Source organism: Colobus angolensis, unplaced genomic scaffold (assembly GCF_000951035.1).
Source record: "Colobus angolensis palliatus isolate OR3802 unplaced genomic scaffold, Cang.pa_1.0 Scaffold117, whole genome shotgun sequence".
NCBI lineage: Eukaryota > Metazoa > Chordata > Mammalia > Primates > Cercopithecidae > Colobus > Colobus angolensis.
Window position 1 is genome coordinate 8,134,306 of NW_012112808.1, and position 27,233 is coordinate 8,161,538.

At 42.6% G+C, this 27,233-nt stretch overlaps 1 long non-coding RNA gene across 1 annotated transcript in view; it reads left to right on the forward strand.

The window, feature by feature from the left end:
- Positions 1–27,233, forward strand: part of LOC105527062 — a 41,385-nt gene that overhangs the window by 12,277 nt on the left and 1,875 nt on the right. Inside the window, exon 2 of the long non-coding RNA XR_001004188.1 lies at positions 25,558–25,691. This is a non-coding gene — a long non-coding RNA (uncharacterized LOC105527062). The remainder of the gene's footprint in view (positions 1–25,557; positions 25,692–27,233) is intronic.

The following is a 27,233-nucleotide window of genomic DNA, read 5'->3' on the forward strand; positions in this document are numbered from 1 at the left end:
CGCCATAGTCAGGGTTCATATCTAGCTGGGTCTCCCACCCTCTTGACGCCCTCCCAACATGCATTCTCCACCCAGCAGCCAGAGTTCTGTTCTCAAAACACTAGCCTGGTTCTGATGCTCCCCTGCCTACACCAGCCAGTGGATTTCCAGGGCCTTCTGTCTTTGCAGGGATTGCAAGGATCTTCTGGGTCAGGCCCCTGCCCACCTCTTCAGGCCCCTCTCTCTACCCCCGACCCCACCACTCTCTGTTCTCCAACTTTACCAGCCCATCATGGCTTGGTTCCTCTCATGGCTGACCTCTGCCCATGCTCTTCCCTCTTCAGGAAGCTCTTGCCCCTCTCCTTGTCTGCCCAGACCTCCCCGTATGCACAACTTGTCCTGCAAATGCCTCCCTCATGTTATGTGTCTTACGACGCCACATGCCTCTCCTTTCAGATACTTAGGATGGCCACACTTTTACATTTCACTGTGAGCATCTTTGATTAATGTCCTCTTCCTCGTGGAAGCTTCATGACAGTATTTTTTTCCTTTGCCTTTGTTGGATCTTCAACACCTAGTGAAATGCCTGACACATGTTAGACACACAACTGTTTGCTGACTGAATGCATGAAATTTCATTCTTTACATATTCCTAATTTTTTAATGGAAGGCAATTAATGTTAGCCAAGGTACCAAAATTGGAGAATTACTGTAATAGCTGTGGTTCAGATTTTTGAAAATATTTTGATAAATCTGGGACATCTAGTTCCTTGGGCGGGAAACAAAGGCTCACTCATGTCACTTCAGTTTTTAAAAAAATTTGGACAGTGGTCATATGCTCTGTGGCTTACAGAGCAGGGGCAGGAGACCTGGAGCCTGGCTATTAAGGGTGAATGCCTCCTGGTTATGCTGTTATTCTTGTTTGCAGAATGGGACAGTCACATGCCCCTAGGGTCTCCAGGACTTGTGAGAATGGGATAATATTTATGTGTCTCTGCAAAACAGTAAAATCACATTAGTCCACTGCGGAAGGGGCAATCATGTTTAGGATCAAGATTCCACCAAATTTTCCTGTTTTGTCTTGCAAAGGGTAGGACACCACTCCTTGGACCATAGTGGGAGGGGCTGCTCTATTGGGTCATCCTGCTTTGGAGACTTGAGAACTGGGCTGAATCAGGGTCACTCTTATTATTATTAATGTTGCAATGATTGCTATTTCACTAGGACTGGCTCTCTGTAAGCTCTGGCCATCCCATCGGGCTTCAGTGGCCTGCAAGAGCTTGGCCATGCTGCTCCAGCTGAAGGGCGCTTTGGTCCCTGGTCCCAGGGTGACGGGCAGCTCAGTGGGAATGTACCTCCATCCGAAAGCACAGGGAGCCGGTAACCCAGGGGATGGGCTCTCCAGAAGCTTCCAACCCAATACTTCTGGGAATTGGCTTTCTCTTTTCCTTGTTGTGGAAACCTCACCAGCTGCTTCATGGGGGAGGTTAATTAATGCAATTAACAACAAATGCTTAATTGCAGATGTTTAGAGAGACACTTTACTATTATTATTGTTATTATTGTTTTGTGTGCAACTCTCCGCACACTTGGATATCTCTTTATTAAAGCAAATAAAACCATAATTAGGTGCAGCCCAATTCAAACAGCAGCAGCTTGGAGCAGGAAACCATAATTCAAGAACAAGAGGCGTTCTCGACAAATATTATGTTGTCTGCCTAGTAACTGGTTGTGTGCCAGGGTGCTGTGAGCCGCTTCAGAAGAGCTCTTACCTGCTTTCTCTAAAGCCTGGACAGACGGGGGAGGCCGGGTTGAAGGAGACAGGCCGTGGGGAGCCAGGGCCATGCTGGTAGCCCCCTCAGAGAACAGGCCGCTGAACAAGCCCACAGGCCACTGGAGCTTGTATTCCAGGAGGCTTTGATCAGAAGCTGGGAATTACACAGGAGCTGGGAGTTAAGGGAAAAGAAAAGGAAGACAGTTTACTGCTCTTAAATTGTGGTTTTGGAGGATTAGAAGAAAAGGAACCAGACATCAGGTCAGCATTTCAAGGCGAAACAATTGAGAAAACACACATTCCAGGCCTTGACCATGGATCAAGGCCTTGACCGTGAAGTCTTTAGCTGTGTTTCCTGATTGCACAGACGGCTTATAGTGTGAAGTTGTGTGCATCGATATGCTAATGATGGCCTCTTTAAGTGAAATTAATGCCCGGATTGTGTGCTTAGAGCAGCCCTTCATTATTCTCTGTGATATGAAGATGTGTTGGAGATTCTTCCCGGCCTCTCAGTGACACTCTTCATACAAAATTTATCTCTTTTATGGGTTTGAAGCTCTTTCAGATACATATCAAAGACCTTTCCATGCCTCTACCCTGCATAATATATTCTGCAACAGCTTATAATAAATCATCCTCCTTCCCTGACTGGTTAGCCGTTAGCAAACATGGCTATTGCTGGCACCGAAAGGATGTGAGATCCTCATATTTAATGCTTTGCCTCTTGTGTTACTACTGTCTGTCCTTCCATCTTCCCTGGGGAGCCCCACAAAATGGCAAGGGGCTAGAGTCACCTCCAGTGCTGTTCTGATTTTAAAGCCACTGTCTGAGTTGATGACATAGGAAATGTAATATGCTGTTCTTTCATGTTGAAATAATCTTTTCCTCTCTTTTGCCTCATTTTCTGATTTCACAAGGAGACATGGCACAGGTGCCCACTGTATTTCCAAGGGACTGAGGTTGACAAGGGTGACCATATTGGTGGTTGCTTGTGAGCTGGGCATAGATGGGCATTGTTGCATCTGGTTGAGGAGAGAAATCAAATAGAACAAAGGGAAAGATTGTCCAAAATGGTGGTCTCTGGGCTAGGAACTGCACCATGGCTGCTGGCTGTTAACACGGGAGGCGGATCCCACTCTAACATGGGTGACTTGGGAGAAAGCCTCCCTCAGAGAGGTTCCCTGTGTGGGCACAGAGGGATCACGCTTTCCGATGCTAATGAGTCAATGGGGCTCTTCTGTTTGGTGTGAGCGGTGGAGTAGGACAAGTATTTTTTTTTTTTTTAAAGAAACAGAATTTGCTTTTGGTAAGGTTATTCCCAAAGGCCAATGTGTGTTAAAGGAAATGCACCCTGTGATGGATATGGCTAGCTGCGCCCCATTTCCTCACCCAAATCTGCTTGCTTTTTCTTCTGTAGAAATTTATAGCTGGAGAGATGGTTGCATAGAACAAATGGGACATTTTCCAGATTCCCTTGCAGCTAGCTGTGGTCATTGAGGTTGACCAAAGATTAAGTAAAATTCCCAAAGTCATACAGCTAGAAAACCAACAGAGGCAATATTTGAACCCATATCTGTTTGATTCCAAAACCAGTGATCTTTATTGTCTCCTTTCATTCTCTTAGAGGATGGAGAATTTCAATCAGGTAGTTTTTAAAATTTCCAGAGAATAAAGAATACACTTGACAAAATGACTTACCTTATATTTATAGTAGTATTATTAACTACAGACAATCTATTGAATAGGTAACATATATTACTATACATCAACAGATAAAAACATATCATTGGGACAACTACTGAATGGTTTTTCATAAATTATAAAAGTAGTTCAATTAGCTTTATTGGGGTATAATTTACACAGAATAGAATCTGTAGACTTTTGGTGGATAGCTTGATTAGTCTGGCAAATGTACACAGTCATGTAACCATCTTCACAATCAAGACATAGGATATTTCCATTACTCCAAAAGCTCTCCAGGCTGCTATGTATTCAACCCGTCCTTGCAACTCCAGCATCTGGTAAACACTGACCCATTTTCTGGGACTATTGTTTTGCCTTTTCTAGAACTTCATGTATATGAATTAACTCTTGCTTTCCGATTTTTATATTGGTGCCATTTTTGTTAGAAGATTGTTTTGGAGTAGAAAGTTTGGGGTTTTCCTTTATAGCACTGCAGAATGAAGTCATGTAGACCAAGTGGCTATTGCTTTACAGACTCAGTCCAGTGCTGTTTTCCCTATTGCAGAGGGAATGGGATTTACATTGTAAGCAGCCCTAAAAAATGGCCATGCACTTCCTGAGAGCCACTGTACCAGTTACCTAAACTAAGCCACTAGAATTTACTGATGACACTTGTGAGTAGGTGAACTCTTGATGCACTTAAAGAGTAATGTTTAATATTTGTGAAGAATATTGGAAATGTCCGAGTCAGAGCAGGTTAATTGGATGCATGCAGTAGTTGGGAGGTGGGCTGAGGATGCTTCCAAGCTCTGAAGGCTCTTCCGAAAGTCCCATGACTTGCTCAAAGTCTGAGGCCCCTGCTAAGTTAGCAAATGTTTTTTCCAAGTGTAGATGTGAAAAAATTCAGCGTTGTCTGTCTACAGTTCTCACCAGAGCCAGACCTGCAAAGTCAGGCACCTCTGCTGTCAGCTGTGTTAGGTGTTATTCTTGGAGTCCTGTGGACCGCACCAGGGTCTTGACTACAAAAGCCAGTCATGGCTGGACTCCCTCAGACGCTTCCCCACATCTGCCTCACGTTGACTTATAACCCTTTAGTAGGTAGGGCTAAGAAGACGACTTCTATTTCAGGGTATTTTAATTTGGATTTCCCCAGAATCAGATCCTGAGACAAAGATTCGAGTGATGATCTGGATAAACATCCTCAGGGGATGGGGCAGTGTGACAGGGAAGGGAAGCCAGTTACACTGGCAACTGGAGCACAGTTCCTCTAGGAAACTCTGGGAGATGGTGGCGAGCTCACAAGGAAGAGGCCAAGAAGCTGAGGTCCTTGTGCTCCCAATCCCTGTCTGTGGCTGGATGAGGGCTGCGTCCGGAAGCATCGGATTGCCAGGACGCCTGGCTCACCCTGCGGGCTTGTGGTCAGCGCATTCCCGAGTACACAGGAAGCAGCCTTTGGTGTGCAAGGGCAGCACTGAGGAGCTTGGGCAGGGCACCTGTAGGGACTGCTACGCAGACCATAGTAGGTTCCCTTCTTCATGCACTGTCTAAACCATGACTACCTCCCTGCACCAGCCATACACATTGTGTTCCTCATCGGTTTGCACTGGGCCGTGGCTCTTTAGTATCTCACCATTATTGCCTTTTCTAGAAGACTTCTAGGATCTGCCTAGATAACTCCTCCTCAGCCATCAGATCTCATCTAAGCACGCTTTTCTCAGAAAGGCTTGCCCTGGCATCCTGATGAGCACAAGTCCCCCTGCCACATGCTGAGGGGTTGTTGGTGGACAGGCCTGCCCAGTGCTCCTCAAGAGGCTTTTCAGCTGAAAAACACATTTTCCAGACTCTCATGGGACTGGGATTTATGGATTTCTTTCTTTCTTCTTTTTGAGACGTCATTGGAAAGTGTCTCTGTAGCACAGGTGGAGTGGAGCCTGCCTTCTGATTTTTCCACTTTGTGCTTTCTGAATTCCTGTGCATTTCTGGCAAGCAGACCTGGAGATGTGGGGTTATTCTGTGGTTCCTTTCCAGCAGTCAAATTTTGTAGTGTCAAGAGATCAATGGAGGGAAGGTCACTCATGATTTTGCCCTTGTGTATCTGTCTGGTGTGCTGTGGTTTAGACCAATAGTTGAGATGATAATGGTTTCCTTATTGATCTTTGGATCACGGAAAAGGTGGTGTGTTCCCAGAGCCTCTCGATTCTCTGTCTCCCTGATGGTCCCATGGTTTGTGGTTGTCCTTGAGGAACAGGCGCATGGTATTGCTGAGAGTAACTGGAAGTCTAACCTACAATCTGCTCCTCCCACTCTTCCAAAGATTTTGTAAACACTCAGCCCACCAATTAAATACTCTTTGCTAAAAAATAAGATATGATGACTTATGTCTCCTAAAATTGAACTTTAGTGGGTATATCTCATTACATAAATACTTCTTTTTGTTTTGTTTTATTTTGAAAATTAATACATAATAATTGTACATATTTATGGGTACAATATGATGTTTTATTACATGCATACCTTGTGTAATGATCAAATCAGGGTAATTAGCATATCTGTCACTTCATGTATTTATAATTTCTTTGTGGTGAGAACAATCAGAAACCTCTCTTCTAGCTATTTTGAAATATACATTATATTATTGTCAACTACAGTTGCCTTACTCTATCTTTTAAATTTTATTTTTATTTTCCACATACTTCTACTTGGAAGCAGTTTTATAATTATTTGTGGGAGTATATAAAATAGGGGTTGTCTATTGAGAAGGTCCCATGACGATGGAGTTACATCAGCTTTAGCTAGTATAATAACTTAGGGCAATGGTTCTCAAACAGCGGTGACTTTGTCCCCCAGGAGACATTTGGGAATATCTGGAGACTTGGGAAATCAAAATTGAGACCGGTGCTTTTGGCATTGAGTGGGTAAAGGACGGGGACACTGCTCGGCATCCTAGAGTGCACAGCACAGCACCGACAGTAACGAGTCCTCCAGTCCAAACTGTCAATGGTGCTGAGGTTAGGAAACTCGGATTTATGGATTTCTTTCTTTCTTTTTTTGAGACAGGATTTCACTCCCGTAGCTCAGTCTGGAATGCAGTGGCACAATCTTGGCTCACTGTGTTCGGGGGATCCTCCAACTCAGCCTCCCAAGCAGCTGAGACTACAGGTGCACACCATCACACCCAGCTAATTTTTTGTAATTTCAATAGAGAGGAGCTTTAGCCCTGTTGCCCAGGCTGGTCTTGAACTCCTGTGCTCAAGTGATCTGCCTGCCTTGGACTCTCAAAGTGCTAGGTTTGGGTCAGGCGAGGTGGTTCATGCCTGTAATCCCAGCACTTTGGGAAGCCGAGGCAGGTGGATCACCTGAGGTCAGGGGTTCAAAACCAGCCTGGCTAACTTGGTGAAACCCTGTTTCTACTAAAAATACAAAAAATTAGCCAGGTGTGGTGGCAGGTGCCTGTAAGCCAGCTTCTGGGGAGGCTGAGGGAGGAGAATCACTTGAACCTGGGAGGCGGAGGTTGCAGTGGGCCGAGATCACACCATTGCATTCCATCACTCTTGGGAAACAAGAGTGAAACTCCATCTCAAAGAAAAAAGAAAGTGCTAGGATTACAGGCATGAGCCACCATACCTGGCTGGTTTTCTGAAACTATATCCGATAGTGTACAGGATCTTTGGGAAAGCAGAGAGCTTGGTGAAATGCACAAGCACAACCCAGACTGCTCCAGGAATCTTTCTGATGCTGCCATCCCATGCCTTTAAGGACTAGATGCCAGAAGCCCTCCTGGGCAGGGGCATGATTATTGATCCTTACTGTGCAGAGAAGGACATGGAGGTACGCTTGTCTTGACACAAGCTTGGGTCTGTTCTAGTCCATGCTTTCCTGGACTCCCACACTCTTCCTTTTGTAGGACGTCTGTTTGGAAAAAAATCACTAATAACCTGACTGAATAACTTGTAAGTCCTAGCAAGTAATAGAATGGCATTTGTCTCTTTTATCCAAATTGGTAATGTTTTGAAAGATTTTATGACTTTAAGGTAGTCATTTTGTCTAGACATATTTCTGTGTGGGGAGGTGTTATATATTTATGCACATATTGGCTATTTAATTTTTAGATAATTCAAGAATATATTATCATCATAGAAAACATCAGACAATAAAGAATTACAAAGAGAAAAAAGTGAAAATGCCATTTAAACCCCTCTCCCTCTTCACTTTCAACCCCACCGCCCTTCCCAAAGGTACCTGCAGTTACATTCTGGTGTATATTCTAGATATTTGGTGTGCATATATTTTCTATGTGTTTACATGTGCTAACATGCATGTAGAAAAGGCATGGTCTTGTTTTCAGGATTTGTCTACTCCTTGTGATCATATGCATTATTTTGCAACTTCCTTTCTCCATCCCCCTCCCACACTTTCTTTTTCTTTTAGCTTGATGTGTCTTGAAGAACTTTATACCCAGGAATGTCTGGCTTCACCTCATCCTATTGGCTGCTGCGTAGTGTGGCTTGGTACAGATATGCTGTATTCAGGCAGCTACAGAGTGGTGATCACAAGCTCTCAACCTGCTGTCAGCCTGCTGGGGTTGAAATTGTGGCTTCACCCTTTGTAAATACGTGACCTTGGATCCTTTACTTAGCTTCCCTGTTGCCTGTTTTTCTCATTTGTGGCCTGGTTCTTCATCTGTTAAAAAAAATTGTGAGCCTGTTGAAGTCATCCACTTCCGACAGATTAATACGATGTGCTTATACTGTAGACACCATCTACCCATTTTCCCTGGGTCTTGATATGAGAATGGATGCAATTTGAATTTCACTGAAAGCTTATTTCTTCTTTTCTAAAATTTTCTTTTCCCTAGCAAAAGAATTTTAAGAAGATGTAGTTGAAACCCAGGTTTTGAAAATTCCGAGCTTAAAAAATTATATTTTATATAGTTTCCTAGAAAATTTTCCTTTATGACCTGCTGGCTACAGGCAGGATATCAGTTGATTCCAATGATTTTTTATTTCACCTTGGCATGTCTTTTATCAGAAATCATATGGAAACTTTTTAATTTATGGGCTTTTATTGCAATCCTCAATTCACCCTGAGTAGTCTATTATGAAGTGTTCTAGAGGTTCTTATTGTCCCTTATCAGAGAATTGTATCTCGGCGCAATTCATCTGTAGTCATTCTTCACAGAGAAAATCTTTCATATTACCTTTCTTTCATCATATAACGACAACTCTTGAATACATCATTATTCCACAATGAGCTTATAAATTATTATCATTAGGCAATTTTTCATATAATCTGATTTTATAAACTGCTTCTTTTTATTATCGTTGGAGGAGAACCAGTAAATGCATCTATCTGTTTTGATCCACCATGATAACAGTAATAGAAAAACTAAGTAAGGACATCTTACTGAGTCGCAAACATACTGGATTTGTAATGACTTCAGACCAGGATATTCATGTGCAAATAGCCCAGCAGCATGGCCCTCTCTTATGAGTCACAGTGCCACCCATAGTGGCATCTTAATTGGTAATGCTGAGTTACTCAGATGTCTTAAACTGGATTTTTTTTTCCCCACAGAAATGAGTTTTTATTTTTATTTTTTTCTTTTTTGTTTTGAGACAGGGTCTTGTTCTGTCACCCAGTCTGGAGTGCAGTGATATGATCATGGCTTACTTGAACTTCTGGGTTCAAGCTATCTTCCCATCTCAGCCTCCAGAATAGCTGGGACTATAAGCACGCATCATCACACTTGGCTATTTTTTTGATTTTTTATAGGGACGAGGTCTCACCATGTTGCCCAGGCAAGTCTTGATCTCCTGGGCTCAAGCAGTCCTCCCACCTCTGCCTCCCAAAGTGCTGGGATTACAGGATTACAGGCGTAAGCCACTGTGCCTGACTTCCAGATTTGCATCTTAAAGGGCTGTTCCATTGAAGTAAGTTTTAAAAATGTAAAATAAAATATTTTTAAATGAAGAAAAAGCCAAAGTAGATTACTTAGGAATATGTGATTTGCTATGTGTCATGGTAACCCAAGACCCCTCACCTTCAACCTATCTGCCTCCCCAAAACCTACGTACCTGTTCTTAGAGAATGAACATTTTTTTCATATAGAAGTGGGAAGGTACATTTTTCATATATGGCTTTTAGATCAGCATTGTCCAACAGAGCTTACTGTTCTGATGATATGCATATTTATCTTCGGTTCTGTTCAGTATGGTAGTGGTGGCTGCATGTAACATTGAGCTTGTGGAATGTGGCTGGTGCTACTGAGGAACTGAATTTTAAATTTTATTTGACTTTAACACTTAAATAGTTTCATGTGGCTAGTGGCTATTGTCTTGGATAGTGCGGTTTTAGGTTGTCCTTAGTTGTAGTATGTATATTCTGTGTTACTGCTTGTTTCCAATAGTATGGATAATTGAGAATCGACTAGCTTTTTTCCCCCCAATTCAATTAATCCTTTAGGTGATAGGACATGTAGCATTCATGAGGAAGACTTTTTTTTTTTTTTTTTTTTGAGACGGAGTCTCGCTCTGTCGCCCAGGCTGAAGTACAGTGGCGCAAACTCAGCTCACTGCAAGCTCCACCTCCAGGGTTCACGCCATTCTCCTGTCTCAGCCTCCCGAGTAGCTGGGACTACAGGCACCTGCCACCATGCTAGGCTAATTGTTTTGTATTTTTAGTAGAGACGGAGTTTCACTATGTTAGCTAGGATGGTCTCCATCTCCAGACCTTGTGATCCGCCCGCCTTGGCCTCCCAAAGTGCTGGGATTACAAGGCGTGAGCCACCTCGCCTGGCCAGGAAGACAAGTTTTTTTTTGAGACAGGATCTCGCTTTGTCATCCAGGCTGGAGTGCAGTGACGTGATCTCAGCTCATTGCAACCTCTGCCTCCCAGGTTTGAGCAACCCTCTCACCTCAGCCTCCTGAGTAGCTGGGACCCCAGGCAGGCGACACTGTACCTGGCTAATTTTTTTGTAATTTTTGTAGAGATAGAGTCTGATTATGTTGCCCAGGGTGGTCTTGAACTCCTGAGCTCAAGCGATCCACTCGCCTTGGCTTCCCAATGTGCTGGGATTGCAAGTGTGAGCCACCACGCCCGGCCAGGAAGACAACAATATCACCAATAGCCAGCCTTCTCAGAGTTCTGGTTGTGTTCTCACACATTGCCTGGGTTAACTAATCAAATCTTCCCACCAGTTATGAGGGAGGTAGTCCTTTTATCTTCATTTTGCAGTTAGGGAATGAAAGAAGCACAGAGAGGTTAAGTGACTTGCTCAAGGCCACACAGCTAGTGACTGTCCAGCTGTCCTCTTTCATATCCCATCTATGTGTGGGTTGGGCTTTCTATTTTGCTGCATTTACAAATGCGTCTACCCCTGTACTGCTTCCACATAGTTTTATTAATATTTACTAATATTTTATATTAAGTTCTGATAACTGCAGGCAAGTCTCCCTCTGTGTTATTTTTCAAATTAGTCTTTATCCATTCCAGAGCCTTTGCTTGTTTATATTAGGGTCTCCCAACTTTGGTACCATTGGTACTTGGGTCTAGATTATTCTTTGTGGTAGGGTCTGTCCTGTGTGCTCTAGATGATGAACAGCATCTCTGGTCTCTATACCTAGACTTCAGACATTGCCAAATGTCAGCTGGGGCCAAAAATCACCATTGGTTATAAACTATAATTCTGTATAAATTGTAGAGTCAGTGTATCAAATTTCAGAAACAGTTTGGTCTGACTGTTGATTGAAACCCTGTCAAATTTATAAATTAGTTTTGGGAAGAATCACTATCATCATAATATTGAGTCCTCTCAAACGTGGACCCATTTCACCTCAACATCTTCTCAATCTCATTTCATATCTTTTAATAGCATTTTATAATTTTCCTCATGAAAGTTGTGTGCATCTTTTGTTAAATTTATTCCTGGGCGTCTTGTAGTGTTTTGCTATGATAAAGAGAATTTTTTCTTTTCTGATTCCAAGAATAGGTCATTATTGGTATAAAAGAACATTAGTAATTTTTAATGTGTCTTGCATATGAAAATCTTCTTGAACTCTTTTATTAATTCTAATAGTCTGCACATCTTCTAGAATTTTTTTATGTAGATAATTATATTGTCTGCAAAATAATCACAATGTTGACCCATTGTTTAACATTCTTACACCTTTAACTTCTTTTCCTCATCTCATTGCATTGACTAAGACCTCCAAGAAAATGCTGAATTCTCGCAAGGACAGAGGGACACTTTCATTTTACAAGCAAAGAAACAAAGACTTGGGCCTGTCCAAGGTCATTCAGTGAATTAGAACAGAGTCAAGGCTGGATTCTAAGGTTTACAAACTCTTTTTCCCTTATTCCTTCTTGCTGCTTTTGTTTTGGTTAATTTAGTTAACATAAAAACAATTTGCTGTCAGACCCTTTTCATTTTAAACCTGTTAAAGCCCTAAAAGAAAGTTACTTACAGTCTTTTATTACCTGCAGAGTATAATGCATCAGTGCACTGATATTGACACAAAACCTCTGTTATTTTCTCATTATAAAAGCATGTAAACTCTGTAGTATCTACTAGTCTGCAAGTATGTTTCCACTTGGGAAGTGCCTGCAGTAGAGTCTTCCTGCTAGTGAGCGATATTAAGAGGATCTGAGTTCTATAATAACAATAGCTATGTTTGATGGATCACTTAAAATGAAGCAGGTACTATGATAGGTACTTTACAAGTATGCCCTCACTATGTCTTTATAACAATACTCTAAAGTGTCTATTATTATCTCTGTTTTACAGATGAGGACACCGAGCCTCAGGGTATTAGGTAATTTGCCCAAGGCCTCTTGTTTCTAAGTTTGCTGAGCCTGGACTCAGACCTGGGTTGGACACCAAAGTAAATGGCCTACTTGCTATAGATTTTGGTCACCGTTAGGTGTACACACACAAAATTAATATTGGATGAATTCAAATTCAGTTTGACGGGTCTAGGAATTAATTGTTTTCACTGCTTTAGCTTAAGCAAATGAAGTTATCTCCTAGCATTACTTCCACATAAGTACGTACAAAGTAGTAATATATTTGATTTAGTAAATGCCTCCAATATGCTGGGCACATCATGCATATTATCTCTTATATGCATAACAAATCTGAAAGGAAAGCCTTGTTAGTACCACTTTAGGGATCAAGAGACTGGGGTTCATAGAGATTTAGTAACAGCTAGTAAGGAGCACAGCCAGTTTGCACACTGCTTCTTGCACCACATCAGGCCGACCAGTTGGCTTGTGAGCCCAAAGCTGTGTTTTGGTCACACTAGATTCTCAGTTGAAAAAATATAGTCCAGCAGCTGCATTTTAAAGAATCATTTCCATCATTATTCAGTATGTGGAACCCAAGAGGGCTTCTATAAACATGAGTACATGTTCCCAGACAAAGGAGATAATATCGATGACAAACAGCCATTATCTAGAACATCTGTTAGACTGTTTCTCCTGGTTTTAAATAATGCATGGCATGCTCTAATTCAGGTGTACTCTGAAAACCCAGCAGCTTCTCCCGTGATTTCTGTGATCTCTGGGTATGATGAATGAGAATATCTGTTGATCATGGAGTACACCACTTAATCAAGCACTTTGGCTGCAGATCAAATTTTCTATATTTTTAACTATAATTATAGCTATAACCAACATTACTTATCTTGCTTTATAATTTACATAGTGATTCCACATTCAGTGTCTCATAAGCATTTAATCCCCAAAATGGCTCTGTTATATTGTCCTCACAATAGTGTTTTTGAGATTGCCCACATGTATCGACAAAGAGAGACATCCAAGAGATATTGTTCTTTGAGAATAATGGATTTTTGCAATATGGTTTAATGTGATACCATTTTAGTTTAATAGTGTTCAGAAAAGAAGATGAAGGAACATGTATTATGCAGTTAGTTGATATCGCTGGGGGTAAGAGTTTCGCAAAAGCTTCTTCATTCTATTTTACATATGCCTGAATTCCTTTTATTAGTTTTTACATTTAAATTTTACAAATGCAAATGGTTTCTTTAAATATATGTTTTACACAAATACAAAGTCATACAGGTATATTGTTTAAAAAATCGTACAGTCCCATAAGGCTGGTAATAAGAGAGATATTCTACCTTGTCACCTCCCTCACCCTCACCAGTATTAGAAGGCAACAACTCTGAATTCTTATAGAGCGCTGTTTTAGGGATTAGGAGACTGGGATTCATAGAGATTTAGTAACAGCTAATGAAGAGCAGAGCCAGGTTTGATATTTATTACTCCATCTCAAATTGAGTGGTTTTACTGTTATTTGTTATTGTTTGGTTTTAGATATTATATATTGAATTCCTGCTGTGGATGAGGATTCAGACCCCTTCCGTACCTTCCTTCCATCCCTCATCATTCCACTGTGGTCATTTCATTAGTCAATGTGAGATATGCGCAGTATTATGACTCTAGGTCAATACCACTTGCAGCCAAGCCACACCATGTGCTGTGTAGACTTACATTTCCATTCATGTACAACCTCTCCTTCAAAGTTGGCAACAGTCTCTTTTTAAAAAACTTTTGCTTGTTATTAAAAGAAAATCACTCATTCATTTTCAAGCTTTCTGCTGGAATCTTGTTTCTTCTCAAGACGATGCAGGGCAGGGAAGGTTCAAAATTGGGACTTAGCATGGGAGGGTTATTGGCTTCACCCAGGAAAGAATTCAAGGTCAGTGGTGAGAGAAAGCAACTTTTAAAAAGCAGTGCTTGGCTCATAGGCAGTGTACCCAGCATCAGCAGTGTACACTGGCAACTGTATTTATACACACTTTGAATCACATGCTAATTAACAGGTGGGTTATTGAGAAGTTTCTGGAAAAGAGGCGGGAAGTTTCAGGAACCATTTAAGTTAACTTGCAGGCTGTTGCCATGACCTGTTGCCATGGCGTTTACAGGCTGTCATGGCACTAGTGGAAGTGTCTTCATGGTAATGAGCAGTGAGGCCAACTGGAGGTTGCTTTCATTGCTGCCTGTTGGTTTTGGGTGGCTTCTTCCCTGCATCCTGTTCTGGCTAGATCCTGCTTCCGTCAGTGGGGTTGTGACTCGAAAATAAGTCCTGCCAGTCTCCTACCTCAAGGATATTCAAGTATTTTGGGAGCAGCTTTATCATCTTGATGACACCCCTCCTGGGTGTCCCCATCCTCTTGTCCCAAGATTGCAGGCCTCTCTCCGGACCTGCTTCCCCCGGCCACCCTGGAAGCTCCCTGAACTGTCAGCATCTAGTTCTTTCTGCTTTTCTTTTGGGATGGACCTCACCTCAAAAGAATGTTTTCTGGATACCACATCTTTCTTTCTTGATTTACTGCCTCCACCCCTGCCATTTCCTTGCCTCTTTTCAATTTCTGCTCCTTTAAATCATTTTAGAAGGGTTTGAGGAAGGAACAGTGATCAATACTTGTATTTGATCTTCCAGGTTTAACCTGAAGCTCCCTATATTTTATGACCAGAAAAAAAAAAATAAAGTTTTTTTTTCTATTAGGGTAGAGAAACCTATATTTTCAAATTTCACTACTTGAATTACTCTGTGCCTTGTCTTCATTATGTGGGTGCACCATTCACCAGGAACTGGTAAAATCCACATGGGGAAACACCTCTCAAGTTGCTTTCTGCAAAAGGGCGCCTAAAAGAGACCCAAAAGTTTGGCCTGAAAAGTTGGAAAATGTCTTTGTTTTATCCTTGTGCTTGTTGACAGCTTGCTGAATACAGAATTTCAGGTTGGAAACACTTTTTTTCTAGCTTTGGTGGTGTTGTTGAGAAGTCCAAAAACATTTTGATTATTAATCGTTTGTGTACACAATTTTATTTTCTTTATGGAAATGTTTAGAGTCTTCTCTTTGTTTCCAATACTCTAAAATTACCAAATAATAAGCCTTGGTATAAATCTATTTTCACCTATTTTGAAGAATATTTGATAGGGGATTGCAACCTGGAGACTCATGTCTTTCAGTTCTGGTAAACCTTATTGAGTTATTTATTTACTCGAAAAAAGAATATTCTCCTCTCTATGTTTTCACTCTTGAACTTTCATTGGTAGTTATTGACCCTCCTGGACTGATCTTCTAATTTTAAAGGTATTTTAAAATTTAAATTCTATATCTCTTATTTTTTTTTTAAAGAGCTTTTGTTAACTGTACTTCCCAAACTTCTGCTGAGTTTTTTTTCTACTATCACATTTTTAATTATTCTTTTAAGAGACAGAGGCTTGCTATGCTACCCAGGTGGAGTGCTACCCAGGTGGAGTGCAGAGGCTATTCACAGGTTTGATCACACAGTGCACCGCGGCCTTGGACTCTCTCCCGGCCTCAGTCTCCGCAGTAGCTGGGACTACAGGCATGCACCACCATGCCCAGCATATCTTTCAGTTCTTAAGAGCTCGTTTTTTGTTCTCTGACTGTTCCCTTTCTACAGAATATTGTTTTAGATCCATTGATATAGTAGCTTCTTTTGATTTCTCTGAAAATATTAATGACACTTTTTTTGGTATAATTTTTGTCTTTCTACGTGGGCTCTGTTTCTTTTAATTTACTTTTTTTCTGTTTTCTCTTATGGGGGATCTACTTCTTGCTAGAGCTTTTCTTATAAGTCTGGGGATCCTTAGCTGTCTACTCAAATTTAAAAGTGGAGCACTGAAAAGCAGATTGGAAATTTTGTGCATATAGTTGAGGCTCATCACTTATGAGTTCCACTGTGTGGTAATCTTTTCAGGTCATCGTAGGAGAACTCTTGATGTCAGGATCTAGGTCCTTTCTCCTGTATTGGTCAAATTTCCCAGAGAATAATCTTCCCACTTTCTTTTGGGCAGTATATTTATTGACCAGTGAGTCTGGGGGTAAATAGGTTTGAGGGTTCCAATACTCAGTGTGGAAATTCCATAGAATGAACTATTTGTAGTATGGACACCTGTCCTCCCATGTGCCTGATATCCCCCAGTCCAGAAACGTTCTACTTTATCTCCAGGAGAGTCAAGCTCAGTCTTCTAACACAGTGAGGGAGACGCAGCTCTCTGGAAGTATGTCTTCCTCCATAGGTTTGCATCCAATTCCCCTATGTTCAATTCAGGCCCAGCTGGGCTCCCATTCTCTGGAGTAGGTGCCTCCAGAATTGTAGACTTCATGGGTTCTTAGGTTTTGCTTCTGGCCACTCCCATGACCAGGTTAGAGTTATCTTTCTCAGGTGTGCGTAAGTAAGTCTATTATTTGTTGCAACTCCTTCATCTGCTCTCTACGACCTCCCCAAATTTTGTCACTGCTCTCGGCATTTTGATGCTGCTCTTAGGCAGCATCAGTTCACCAGGCACAGATCTGAACAATCCTGGAAATGAACTCCTAGACTCCATTTGAGCTTCCCCAGTTGACACCACATGAAGCAAAGATGATGTTCCCCACTGGTCCAGGTTGACATGCCAGATTCATAAACTAAAGAAATGATGTTTTTAAAAAGCCACCACATTTTTGAGTGGTTTATTTATGCCACAGTAGATATGTGGGAACAGACGTGCGGCACAGCATCTGCCGTTTAGTCGTACTTGGTGAAAGCTCACAGCGATTATTATTACTAAGATTATTCTCATTGTTTAAACTGCATACCAGTTTCACCCTCCTCTGCTTTGGCATCACCTATTACCTAGCTATGTCCTAGACTATGGCACAGCACATGCCTACTTAGAAATGTGTCTCCCTTTCTAATTTGCAATAGACATACATGGCAGCTGTTGTTGCCACACCTGTATCCCACTGCCCTTACCACTTTGAGGGCACACTGACCTGATTTCCAGCTGGCTGCACCTGCATTTATTGATCTGAACTTGACTTCCCACCTGTGCAGCGATCACCCGCAGGGATGGTAGACTTGATCACAGGCCCTTTCAAGGCTGCTTCCTTTCCCTATCCTGCCTCCCTATTCCTCTACCGATGTTTTCTTCACCTTCCAAATAAACCACCTGTGGTTGAATCCTTAATTTAGAATCTGCTTCTGGGTTAGCCCAAACAAAGATTTAGTTTTAAATTTATAGTTAATTTTAAGCAAAATATATGGATTTCTATTTCTTGTTCCATCAAGTACAGACACTATATCCTAATACTTTTTAAATTTTATTTTACTTTAAGTTCTGGGATACATGTGTAGAACATGCAGGTTTGTTACATAGGTGTACATGTGGCATGGTGGTTTGCTGCACCTATAAACCCATCATCTAAGTTTTAAGCCCTGTATGGATTAGATGTTTGTCCTAATGCTCTCCCTTCCCTTGCCCCCCATCCCCTGACAGGCCCCAGTGTGTGTTGTTCCCCTCCCTGTGTCCATGTGTTCTCATTGTTCAACTCCTACTTATGAGTAAGAACATGTGATATTTGCTTTTTTTGTTCTTGTGTTATTTTGCTGAGGATGATGGTTTCCAGCTTTATCCATGTCCTTGCAAAGGACATGATCTCATTCTTTTTATGGCTGCATAGTATTCCGTGGTGTATATGTGCCACATTTTCTTTATCCAGTCTATCATTGATGGACATTTGGGTTGGTTCCATGTCTTTGCTATTGTGAATATTGCTGCAATAAACATATGTGTGCATGTGTCTTTAGTAAAATGGTTTATATTTCTTTGGGTATATACCCAGTAGTGTGATTGCTGGGTCAAATGGTATTTCTGGCTCTAGATCCTTGAGGAATCGCCACACTGTCTTCTACAATGGTTGAACTATTCAGAACTTGTTATCGGTCTATTCAGGGATTTGACTTCTACCTGGTTTAGTCTTGGGAGGGTGTATGTGTCCAGGAATTTATCCATTTCTTTTAGATGTTCTAGTTTATTTGCGTAGAGGTGTTTATAGCATTCTCTGATGGTAGTTTGTATTTCTGATTCTTTTCAGTCTAAGATCAGATATTTCACCTCCTTTCTCTTCCACCACTTCTTTATTTTTCTATATGTATTTCTAGTTCTGTCTTCACTTTTACAGTGTTTACTTTGCTAACATTTACATTCTGTAATAACATTTGAATAATCTTGTTTTTTTTTTTCCCTGTAAGTTGGTTCTAAAAGTTGAAAACCAATAAACTAAGTGTACATTATTATGCCTTTATATCTACCTTGAATTGCAGGGCCAAGTGGATTTGCCTTTTCTTCTTCATGAGTTCCATGCCAAGAATCCTACATCACTCAAAGGAGGATGTTTCTAGCACCAAGGGCAAATAGAGTCCCCTTTTTACCCATCATTGATTTCTCACAATCATGTCACAGTGTAGTCTGTTTCACAGCGGAAGCTTGATTCTCTTGTGCAATTTTGTTTCCCTAGTACTCCTCCTCTTATCCCAGGTTTTGCTTTCTGCAGTCAGTTATCCACAGTCAACTGTTTTTATATTTTGAGAAAGAAAGAGAACACACTACACACTTACCTAATTTTTATTACAATATATAGTTATACTTTTTCTATTTTATTATTAGCTTTTGTTGTCAATCTTTTACTGTCCCTAATTTATATATTGAGCTTTATTATAGGTATATATAGAAGAAACAGTATACATTGGGTTTAGTACCATCTGTGGATTCAGGTATCTACTGGGGTTCTTGGAACACATTCCCTGAGAATAAGGAAAAACGACTATATATATATTTTTTCTTGTAGAGATGTCACCACGCCACAGCTATTTTTAAACTTCTTACTGATTCTATCAGTTGGTTTCATCCCAGTCTTTAATGAATATATTCTTTGTGGAGCCTATGTATTTTCAACTCTGATTTGGATTTTTGCTTTATAGACCTACTTTACAACTTTCACTCTTGCATTTCTTTTAGCTGCACTTTAGGGCTCATTCTACTGTTTTTTGTATGCGACTCTTTCAGTCTATTAATTTTTATTCTTCTTTTGTTGTGGCACAGCCTTAAGTAATTTCTGTGAAAAAGATATTAGGAGATTTATTTTCTGAGTCCTTGAATTATTAAAAATGTGTTTATTTTATCTTAGATTTAATAATAGTTTGGTTGGGTATAAAATTCTTGCATACATTAATTTGAGTATAAAATTATTGTAAATTAATTTTCTGATAGAAACCTGAGTACTTTTCTGCATTGGCTAATAACACCCAGTATTGTTGATCTTAGTATGAGCCTCAATCCTTTGTATATGCCTTAAGTTTTCTGTCTTTAAGCATTTTATATTTTCGTTATGTCCTTGGGATTCTGATATTTCATAACTATGTACACAGTTCTGAATCCTTTTTCACTCATTTTGCTGGCATGCTGTGGGCCATTTAAAGATGTAGATTCAGATTAAATTCTCTGGCAGCCTTTCTTCTCTTATTGCATGTCTTTGATAATCCCCTCTCCACTACCCCTGTGCCCCTGCATTTCATCTGAAACTGCTAATGCTCAGATCATTTTCCTGAGTTGATTCTCTGTGCATTGTACCTTCTCTATTTTGATTTTGACCATTGTATATTTGCTCTGGATTCTAGGAAATTACCTTGACATTATTTCTCAACATTTACATCTGATTTTCAAAACCAAAAAACCTATTTTTAATTTCCCAGAGCTCTTTCTTATTTTTTGTTTAAGTTTTAGAACATTTCATTCTTGTTTTGTAGATGTGATATAATCTCAAAATCCTTCTGAGGTCATTAATTAGAGTGTTTTTTTTTTCTTAATTTCTTCTTTGGTTGCCTGAATTGTGTTTGTTTCCTTTGGTGTTGTTTAGTTCTCTTTGCTTGGTGTTTCTGCTTCATGTAGTAGTTAGTATTCTCCATATTCCTGGTGATCTGTTTCGGTGTTCATTTTTAAGAAGGAAGACATGGATCCATTTTTCTAGGTAGCTGGTGTGCACTTTTGCTGCTATTAGTTGCGTGGTTTGGGTGAAGCACCTGCATGAGGGCAGGGCTAACTGACTAGATAGGCTTCACATTAGAGAGAAGAGGCAGGGAAGGAGGTTTTGGGCCCGGGGACCCCCAAATGCCAGAATGAGGAGTGCATGGCCATGGGTGCTGGTACACACTCTAGGAGTCCTGGCTCCTAACTCCTAGAAAGCGTGTTCAATTTAGAAGAGAAAGCTTTGTTGTCGCCGTGGTCTTTCTCTTCCCCAGGAGCTAGAGGAACAAGCTGGGTGGGCAGCCTGCCCTCTTTGTGCTCAGACTTGGAGGAAAAGTAGGGCAGGGTGTAAGAAATGAATAGTGCAGTAGGTTGGGAGTAGGTTTTTAATTCCTCTCCTATTTTGCAGTCCCTTTTCCTCAATTGCTCAGTCCTAGTCTGCTGGCTGTGGAGCCTGTGTCCTGCTGGCAGGATGGCCCTTTCCCTGCGGTCCTCTCCTATGCCTTCTGAGCCACCGTTTCCCTCACACAGGCTTGTTCATCAATACGCTCCGGCCACTCACACCCTAGCGTTATTTTTTAGAAACCTCTCATCCTTTGCTTTTTGGTTTCCCTACTGCTATCCTTTGCTCTTAAGAGATTTTTATTCTTTGATTCCTCCATGTTCAAGGTGTCTTAGGAGAAGAGGAAGACAAATAGTATGTCCTGTCTCTATCTACAATTTGCCCCTTTTTGAGATTTCTACTTTGGGTTAATTTTCCTGGTATTAGAACAAGTCCTGCAATTTTGACCAAGCCCAGGTATGGGAAATAATTTGGTGTTCCTTTCAGCTGATGTTTCAATATTTGTTCATTTGAGGAGAGGTGTCCAGGAGGGGTGCTGGGCAGCAATGGCTGGTGGTGGCTTGGCGGGTCCCTGGCTGTCCCAGGTGACTGTGCCCAGTCCCTAACTCACAGGCCCCAGTCCATCAAACAAAAGCCAGTTCTTAGCCAGCACCAGCCACTCTAGGTAGAAGTTCATTAACCACAGGTAGTTACCTAAGCTTGACCCCTGGGAACTCTGATTCCCTACCCCTGGAAGCTTATTTTAAAATATCTCCTTTGCCCACACTAGATGAGACATGCTCTGCTGAATGCAGTTTTCTTCATGTGACTCTATTTCCAGTGGCGTTTGGGCATCTCTCACCGAGAGCTCTCTCATCCACGGGCACCTCTGTGCAGGTGGCTTTCCAGGAGAGCCCAGCTGGGAGCACAATTCGGGAGAGTTTCAGAGCCTTCTTTCTGTGCCCAGCAGAGCCACTCTAAGATCCACTGGCGCTGGGACTGCACCCACTCTTGGCTGCCTTTCCAGGCCATTCAGCAGCCCATTGTTTGCCACAGCCACACTCGAGTCGCTCGGGCTGTGCCCATTTCCAGCAACTCTGAGCGGGGTCACCAATTAAAGGAGGAAACAAAACGTTTCCTGAGCCGGCGGCCTCCGGCTGGCTCTGCTTCCTGTTGCTATGTGAGTGCGGGGCTCCCGCGTTGCCCACGGCTCCCACCGTTCTCCATGTGTGTCCCTCTCCACGTCTTCTTTATTCCTCATTAGCTTTGGTTTCCTCTCTCCCCCTCCCTCTTTTACATGTCTGTTATTTCCAACCCTTTAGCCACACAAAATGAGGGGTGCCCTTTTCCTGTTGCCTCGGGAGTCACTCCTCCCTCGGCCGTCACCTGCGGATGCCGGGCCATGGCACTCGGCCACTTCTCGGCCACAATGGGAGCTCTCAGAGCCGGGCGGCGCAGCCTGGGCCGGGTGCCAACATGCCACAGCGAGGCAGCTCGGCCTGCAGAGGGGCGTGAGCCTGGCAATCAGACCCTCGCAGAGCCGCCACCGACTTGCTGTGGGGTCTGGGGCAAGTCACTTGACCTCTGCTTAGCTCCTCGTCCCAGAGAGGAAGTGAGGATGGCTTCCCTGGGATGCTGGAGGAATTGCCAATGAAGGCAGGATGCCTCCTGGCCCAGGCCTGCAGACCCACTGCCAGCCTCTTGGATGAGTGGTTTTGTGCATGCTCTCAGACAGAAACACACACACACAAATACACATGCACATATGTAGACACACATGCAAGCATACCTATATTCATGCATTCATATATGTACTCACAGACATAAACATAAATACATAAGCACACAGATATACATACATTTATACACAAGCACACATGAACAACCAATGCAGACACACACAAATGTGCACACTCAGGCACATAAATATCCCCACACCCATACAAGCACATATACAGACATACACACTTTTTATACCCTTAGCACACATAATTGCAGACTTATTCTTATACAAAATATGCACGTATACATACACACATTTACACACAGACATACACACTCACAGACAAATGCATGTTCACCATAATCAAGGTTACATATAAGAGTGTGTATATGAGTGGGTTTCCCAATGAAACAAATATAAACCAAATAAAATTTCAACTTCTCTTTATGGAAACGAAACAAACAGCGTGAAATCTCTGGGATTTCGCCTGTTCTTTCCTTGTCATACATGTCAAAAGTCCATGGCCCGTGTGTGCTAGTCACTGTGCCAGGCACAGTGAGGCATATGACAAACAGCTGATGTGGCCTCAGGCCTTGACGGACTTATGGGCTCTTCGGGGAACACAAGCCAATGACTCAGGGCACTGATGTACTAACACACTCGGGTAGGGAGCTTATAGGAGGGTCCAGCTGTGGCACAAAAGATGGAATGTTGCATGTGGCCAGAGGAGGAGGATCAAGGAGGGCTGCATGGAGGCAGAGGCTCTTGATCTGGATGACTCCACCAGATCAGGGTGGAACACTTTAGCTGGGCTTGGTATCAAAGCCACAGACAATGACTCTGACTCCAGACATGCAAGTGGAATGTGTGAGAAAGAGCAAAGGGTCCCATCAATTCATTCTTCTTTGAAGAGATGGCTTCAAGTGCCTGCCATGACCACAGGGGTTGGGGGAGTCTCAGCTACATCTGGGCCACTGCAGGCATCAAAGCTGGAGAAACAGAGCTGACCGCCACTCGAGCACCTTCACACCTAGGCTTGCTCGACACTCTCAGTGAACTGCTTGGACATTTTTCTTCTGTAGCTGTGTATCTGTGGTGATAGACTGTATTTTTTAAAGGCAGTTGCATCAGTATTTTTGTTCCACATGCTCTTCCAGAACCTTGCCTCATTTCAACCAAGAGGTGGAGTCTGTTTCCCTCCCCTTGCACCAGGGTAGGACTTTGTTGACTACCTTGCTGAATAGAATGTGTGACCTTGGGGCTATGCCATGGAAGGTGGTGATAGTGTTTCCTCATGGCTGTCTCTTTGGCTCAAGTGCCTTGGGAGCCTGGCACACATGGGAAGTCCAACTGTCCTGAAGGTGCAGTGCTGGAGAGATCATGTGGAGAGACCACGCAAGGACAGAGAGAGATGCTGGGGTCAGGGATGAGCCCCTGCTGGTCCAGCCCCAGCTGTTTGCATCTCCCCAGGGCTGGCACCAGCCATGAGCGAGGGGCTTTCTGATGACTCCATTCCAGCCTTTGGGCTGCCCAGCTGATGCCTGGTAGAGCAAAGATGCACTCTTCCTACAGAGCCCTATGCAAATGGCATCTTCAGGAACCAAACAAACTTGCTGTTGGCTTAAGCCACCAAGTTTTGTGGAGGTTTGGTACCCAGCAACAGACAACTGGAGCATCAGTTCAAGGAAATGTTTGATCATGTTTGCCCTTAAGGGCTGAGACAAACCTTGGGAAATCTTAGTTACTCTTGGAGGTCTTACTCAAAAGGCAAAGTCTTCATATGTGGACTTTTAAAAAATTACACTCCTCTTGGAACACTGGAGAGGAGAAATCCAAAGGATCCAAAGTGCCTCTTTACAGGCAGGTGGCTTTATCTAAACACACGATCATACAAACCACCTGCTGTCCTGCCTTTTCATGAACTTGGCTTCTTTTCTACCAGGTGTAGGGAACACAGCCATTCAGCATAAACAACAATTTCCTTGGGCTTAGAAAGTCTAACAAAATGAAAGTGACAATCCTGGCATATTTGGGATTAGTCTTTGAATCCATATGGTTCATTCTATAAGGCATACTAACCTCCCACACTAGCAAAGGGGACAGCCCCTTACAGCCAGGGATCTCTAGAATGGAGAGTCGCCTGTTCCATCTGCTTCATGATACATGAAGTTACTTGAATGTACCTGCTAGTCAAGTCATAGAAAGTTAAGAGACAGAGAGAGGACATCTTGACTTAAAAATACATGTTTAAAAGCATTTCCAATCCACCATAGGTGAGCATTTTCATAAAATACAATAACAGGCTGAGTGTGGTGGCTTACTCCTGTAATGCCAGTGCTTTGGTGGCCAAGGAGGGGGGATCACTTGAGACCAGGAGTTTGAGACTGCAGTGAGCTATGATGGCAACCCTGCACTTCAGCTTGGGCTACAGAGTGACTCTGTCTCTAAAACAATAAAAATAAAAATACAATGCAATAACAATGAATTACTAAGAAAATGAAATAAAAATATACACTAAAATTCAAGCCTAAAGTTATTATTAGATTTAACAGACCTAAAGTTACTCTGCTTAATTAGGTATCAAAGTCTCCAAGTGGTTGCCCTCCAAATCTCCACCGATCTCACTGCAGATCAGCATAAATCCTCAGTGCACCAGCTCAGGTGCCCAGGACTACCCACTGACTAGCACAGGTCTAGAGAGCAAACAGAAGCTATTTTCAGGAAGGCAGGGTTGGAATGGGAAAGGTGCGAAGGAAAAAAGCCATCAAATCTGTGGGACCCAGGTGTAAGAAGTAAGAGAAGTGGGCTGTCTTCAGCAGGGGAAGCGCCAAGACAGAGAATGTTAGGGTTCCATACAGACTGACTTGGTTCACTCTTTGTTTTTTAGCCTGAGGTTGATCTTAAGATCAGATAAGAGTCTCCACTGGAGAGAGGGTGGACAGGGCACTTGGATTTGTAACTTCTGGCATTCTGGCAGAGACTGGTATTAGGGCTCCCTTAATTAAAAGCAGATTCTATTTCCAGTCCTCTAAAGAGCCTGGCCAAGCACACAGTCCTCACCCCATGGTATTCTTCTTGGACGTTTGAACCTTGGAGTTGCAGGAATTCTGAGGATGCTTCAGCGTGTGTGTGTGTGTGTGTGTGGTGTATGCCAGTCCAGTATCTAGCAATCAACTTCCATGGTGGCATGACACTTGTAGCATGGCTGACGGATATGTCCTTTCCTTCTTGGACAGTGTCTGTTCTAACATGCCATCTGGGATCCCTTGGAATCTTCATGTACAGAACCGGTTGCTGCCTCATTGAGTTGGTGGGCACAGAATAGCTCCTGGTTGGCAGCATGGGTTGTGCAGAAGGACGGACCCTGCAGGTAAATCACAGCAGATCTCGGCCATGTTTGCAAGTATGTTACTTAAAAATTTCCAATTCTAATGCATTTAAGAGTTTTCAGGATCCATGTCGTTTTCACCCGTCTTGCATTCATTCTGCTGTGTTTTCTTGGGTGGAAGGGAAAAGCATAGCCTTACAATTCACAGGCATCACCCATGTCGTTTCTCACCATTATTGCATCCCATGGCCCTCAAATCTTGCTCATGTTTTGTTACCACTTATAGCAATTTGGCGTTATGACAGAGTTTCAAATCCCAGCATTTTTGGGGGGAGCATTCATAAAAATCTCATATGACATTTATGCCAGTTTAATACAATATGATGATACCCAGCAATTTCACTTTCATCATTTAGACCAAAGGAATATTTGTACACATGCACGAGGCAGTATGTGAAAGGACATACGTTATGGCAATTTCTGGAAAAATACAAATTTAGAAATGCCCTAAATAGCCATCAAAAACGGGGATGGACAGATAAACTCAGATTCATTCACACAATGGGATACTCTCCGGCGGTAAAAAGCACAAGACGTATCTGTAAGTGGGAACATGGAAGGGTCTCAAGATGCACGGTTGACCGAGGAAAGCGATTTCCAGATAATACACGCAGCACAATAGCATTGCTGAAGGAAACAGAACCTCATAAACTATAAAGCGTGACCACAGGTTTTCTAAGGGTACATACCTCATAGAAAATAATTTGTGGTGCACCATCCAAAACGATGACAGTGTCTCCTGTAGTAGGAGAGGAGGAAACCGAGAGCGGTGGTGCTCAAAGGGGATTTTTAGCCTTACTTGTAATTCTTGGAGTTTTTTTTTTTTTTTTTTAATGAGGAAACATTACTCATGTCTTATTTATGTAGTAATAAAATCGTGTCAGAAATCCGGGTACACTGATGAGCATGGCTATCACCCCTGGCAATGTCTATCTGAGTAAAGGCCAAATAAAGATAAGAGAAAGAGACAAGAGCACTCACAGAGTAGTGCTCAAGGCCGGGGCCCATGACTCCAACTGCCAGAGCTTCCAGCTACAGCTCCACCCCACAACCCACTGGGCTGCGGCAACCCTCAGAGGTTTCCTGGGCTTGCTGCCAGCTGTGGGGTTAGGAAGTTAAGAGAATGAACCCTGAAACCAAGCCACCTGGCTTCCCATTTTTCTGATCCTTCCAAGCGATGCGATCCCTGGGGAAGTCATGCATCCCTCAGTGCTTCAGCTCCCTTGAGTGTCAAGTAGGTATAAGAATAGGGGGGTAGCGGCCGGGCGCGGTGGCTCAAGCCTGTAATCCCAGCACTTTGGGAGGCCGAGACGGGCGGATCACGAGGTCAGGAGATCGAGACCATCCTGGCTAACATGGTGAAACCCCGTCTCTACTAAAAATACAAAAAACTAGCCGGGCGAAGTGGCGGGCGCCTGTAGTCCCAGCTACTCGGGAGCCTGAGGCAGGAGAATGGCGTGAACCCGGGAGGCGGAGCTTGCAGTGAGCTGAGATCCGGCCACTGCACTCCAGCCTGGGCAGCAG